Source organism: Anneissia japonica, unplaced genomic scaffold (assembly GCF_011630105.1).
Source record: "Anneissia japonica isolate Jap-2015-1 unplaced genomic scaffold, ASM1163010v1 scaffold1699_len65488_cov165, whole genome shotgun sequence".
NCBI classification, from domain to species: Eukaryota; Metazoa; Echinodermata; class Crinoidea; order Comatulida; family Comatulidae; genus Anneissia; species Anneissia japonica.
In genome coordinates this window covers 33,814-38,455 of record NW_022750692.1, presented here as the reverse complement: position 1 = coordinate 38,455, position 4,642 = coordinate 33,814, and the positions used below count along the sequence as shown (strand labels likewise).

The 4,642-nt window shown below is 35.2% G+C and overlaps 1 protein-coding gene and 1 long non-coding RNA gene across 2 annotated transcripts in view; both read right to left on the bottom strand.

Moving 5' to 3' along the window:
* The window catches only part of LOC117121481 (gamma-tubulin complex component 6-like), a 46,869-nt gene that overhangs the window by 24,697 nt on the left and 17,530 nt on the right, over positions 1–4,642 (bottom strand). The window lies entirely within an intron of this gene.
* LOC117121482 overlaps positions 1–4,642 on the bottom strand; it is an 11,213-nt gene that overhangs the window by 916 nt on the left and 5,655 nt on the right. The window contains exon 2 of the long non-coding RNA XR_004447572.1: positions 1,791–1,877. This is a non-coding gene — a long non-coding RNA (uncharacterized LOC117121482). The remainder of the gene's footprint in view (positions 1–1,790; positions 1,878–4,642) is intronic.

The window sequence follows — 4,642 nt, the reverse complement described above, 5'->3', positions numbered from 1 at the left end:
CAGGCCTCCCCGGCCGGCTGCGCTCGCTGCGGTGCAAGTTTGCATTGCATGCACACTGGCGTAAGCACGCTCATGAACTTCCACAGCCTTTTTTGTGTTTACGAAGGCAGTAGAAATTACATAACTGCATGTGCATTAAAAAGCAAATAATACAGATTAATTCAACACAAGTTAGAAACTTCCCCCAGACTCTGTCTCTGCCTCAGTTGGACGAACTAGTGAAGGCAGCATTGCCGCTATATTTTCATCTTCCATCTTTAAACTTCACAAGCGAGCACGGCGTCCTAGATTTAGGACGACGGGAAAAACGAGGTGAACACGTTCTCGATTTTGGTAGTGGACGAGGGAGACGACGTAACGCATGCGCAGTGCCTTAAAATGACCTCATCACGTAGCAGTCCACTATGTCGACGTGCAAATCTAAAAGTCCCTCTAACTACTGTACTGAACTAGGCCTAGCTTAGGCCTAATGTTTTTGTGGAAAGTTATATAGTCGTTATGTACCCGACAGTCGGCTGCCTTTATATCTTCACTTGTCTTCAATTTGTATTCAAAGGGTATATTGTTGCATAGCCAACTGTCGGGGATATGGTACCTTCATATGACTACTCCATAAAGATAATAATAAGAATACTAGAGCGCTAACCGCAATGTATTCGATATTCGAAATACGCAGAACTGCATGGGTACCATCCAAGATGGCTGCCATAGATTTAGCCAATCAAATTTCGCTAAGCACCATCGTTTGCAATTGCGCCCTCAATTTACTCAGAGGATTCAGTACAGCTACCCGTATGTTTGAAACTCGAGCGTTGCGGTGTTTGGGTGTAATGTACACGATTTTAATTTTCATTCCTTGGTACTTTATTTTTGAATAAGATGCTCCACTTGGCCTCGTTTTGGCTACAATAGTTTAATAATTTGTTATTACCATTACTCATTATCATTAATGAAATAATAGTCAGTCAGAGGGCTTATTAATATGTAATAATATGTATACTAAGCCTGAAGGTGGCGCTTTACTACGACGGCCATCTTGGATGGTACGCATACATAACTCTGCAGTGCTGCGCCATCTTGTCAACACTCTTGTTGTTTAATAGCTCTATGGACTACTCATACAACAGAAAAAAAAACTTCGCATGGAGTTAGTGAAAAATGGAGGTCTAAATGAAAAAACGATGTATTTTAGCAAGTATTAAAATCTTTTTGTTTTATTTTAGGCCTTCTTCAAAATACCTATGCCACAGCAGTTGATTTTTTTTTTGCCGTAAAACCAAAATAGTTTCATGCATGCCGACTTGCCGATCGGTTAGCGTGAGCCCTGACTGAATTCTGCAGAAAATCCACATCGAACTTCGCATCGCGATGTAAAACAAAATGTCGGAAAACTTTTCTTTGACGCATGCGCATTTGCATAAATGTCTACACACATACGCACACACATACTACACACAATAAAAAACAAAAGAAATGTGACAGAGTGATTACAATAGTTCCTATTGCATTACATGCATAGGAACTAAAAAAAGAGTTTAACAAGTCATCTATTAGGTGTTCCAGATACTCTTTACGATTTATTAATATACCAATTGACAAAGTAGGCTTCTTCTTGCTTAAGAAGTAAATTCAATTTGTTTTATTTTTTGTATGAGGACAGAAATTTCTATTTAGCTTTTGATGTAAAATGTTGGTATAACACTTACAATTGATTCGATATTAAAATACATTATAAAGAAAATTTAAATAAATACATTTCAAATGAAAAAGTAATCTAGTAAATTTTTCACCTCTTGCTTCCAGCTCTTCCTTATTCTTCTTCTTGTATGGACTCTGCTGCCGTTGTTTGATTTGCTGAGGACGAAAACAAAACCCGGCTATGGATGAAAAAAATAGTAATGTAAAAACAAGAAAACATATTAGAATGTTTTAAATTTCACATAGATTAAAAAATTAAAGTGATATAAATTTCACACAGAATAATATTTTAGAGTACTTTAAATTTCACACAGATTAATATTAAAGTGCTTTAAATTTCACACAGATTCATATTAATAACCTGTACTATCCCCTATTTAAAAAAAATTAAATTGACACTTTTCAGGAAAATAATAATACTGCTCTAATATATAGCTTTAAACATAAGACAATTATATATTTTCTTAATTAGGACACATAGTAGAAAAAAAATGTGGATAATTAATTTTTTTATAGGTTATGTGACCTCATTACGTATTCAAAATGGCCACCAAAACAAATTTAAAAAAAATTTTTTTTTCACATTTTTAGCATATATACTGCCACCTATTATGTTATTATTGTCAGAATCATAATATGAAGGGACAGGGAATTCAATAAGCTCTCAGGAACACCAACAATTTTGAAAATAGAGCAACAAATGTGGTTTTTATGTCATTTTTTGTGTATGTCATTCCAAACACATCACTATAATTCAATAGAAAAAATATGCATTCTGAAAATATACCAAGACCAATTTTAGCCTATATGCTGCCACCTATCACACAAGGAAGAGACTGAATGTGACCTGCATCGTTTAACTAGTAGCTTGGCTTGGCTAGGACGTAATACCCCCTTGGGGAACATTAAGATAAACAGCTGTAGCATGCTTCATACTTGGAATCAAACTTGAGACCACACTCATCACTGCAGTACTCGTTTTCCTCTCTTGTAACTTAAGTGCAGTTTGGTCGTAACATTTCCTAAAAACATTTCTAACTTTATCATTTCATCGGTAACACCTTTCTGATTGAAACTATAAAGATAGCCCTACCTATTAAAGGACATACTGCATTGAGCACTCTTGTCTACATGATCTGGTTTAAGCCAACCACGCAGATTATATATATATATATATATACAAAATTATACAAAGCAATATTGTAAATTAAATAAATGTGGGCCTATAAAAGTATTGAAAGGCAAATAAAATATAGTTATAATGATGGAAGCAGGAAGCCAAAACAATGATATATATAGTATTGTATAAGGCATATAATATATATAGATATAGTGCATCTTGAAAAAATGAAACAGGTAAGTTCTACAATAGTATACAGTAAGCTTATATATGTATATACTGTATATATATATATGAGAGAATGAAATTATTAGAAAAGGAGACAGAGAAGAAAACAGAGATAGAGATAGAAAGATAGAGAGGAAACGTTTTACGTTTACATTACAAAGTGATCAGAAGAATACTTAAAACAAGAAGAGAGACTCCATAGAGTTAGCACATTTTGTATATTTGATTGTGATTTACAATAAAACATAACAAGGAACTGCATAAAGTCTACCTGAGTATAATTCAAGTTCTAACCTTTCTTGCGAGTAAAACATAGACCCCAACACGACAATAGTGACATATACAATATGAGTGCACAGGGGCACCATCATCTCCATTGAAAATTTTGCAATAAAATAATCATGCTCAAGTAGTTAAAAACCACCTCATATATCACCTTATTTGGCAAGCAGTTCCCCTAACTTGAGACGCTCTCAACACGTATCTCTCTCCCAAATCTCAAGCCTTCTAGAGGTACGCCGCTGATTTAAAAACTTATTTAATCTATTTTAGAGTCTGCAATTTGTAAACATTCATAATATTTGTTGTCAATTAGTAATTAGTTGAGCACCCTCTGCCAATGGGGGGGGGTTATATCTGAATGGGGAGGGAAAGGGATTGGTGGTTATGAATTGTGAAAATGAAAGCATAGTTAAAAAAAACTGACTTGGATTGTCATCTATCTATGATAATGAAACTAATTCTCTGACTTTGTAACATTATTTACTCAGGGAAAAATAATCTACTAAGCACTTTACAGCAGTTCAAAGTCTCTCCATAATTTGTTCACATTCACTGTTGATTGCATAAGCAAAGAAACCACCCCTACCAAGTCACAAGACCAAAGATAAACCCTGAAGAACCAACTTCTGTTGGAGCATACAGTACTATAGTATATCTCTCTGGTTGCAGACTATTCACATATAGTAACTCACTGAAAACACAGAATTTTAAGGTAAATATTTCATTCATATAATATGTTGTTTGAATAGATAACCTAATGCTTTTGAATGTTTGACAATTCTGAGCCATGGAGAAATAAATTTATTCCATGACTAAATTAATACCCCATTCAGACTAGCATGGCATTGCGATCGGTTGTAGCAATTGCGACACCCAATCGCAAAGTAAAATCGTGTGTGAAAGCTCACCAATAGTAGTCGATATGTAATCGATATCGCAATTGTTACCCGTTGCGATTGGGTGCTACAACCTTTATTACTCCCGATTACCACGGAATCCGATTGCAACGAATCACAACGAATTCCACAGGCACTGTTTGGCTGAGGTCGGTCAAAACAGGCCTGCCACGTCCGGAGGCCTAGGCCCTAGAATGTAAAGTTTGTTTGTGTTGGTCTGAATGCGTTCGTTGATTGCGATCAGGAGTAATCACTTTTGGATTACCACCGATTACATCGCAACCGATCGCAACAGAGTGTAGTCTGAATAGGGTATTGGATAATATTACATCTGAGTATTAGTACAATTGAGGAAGGTTTCAGCATATGTATAAATATATGGTATTCACAAAATTTGGGGGAAAAAAAATAAATAAAT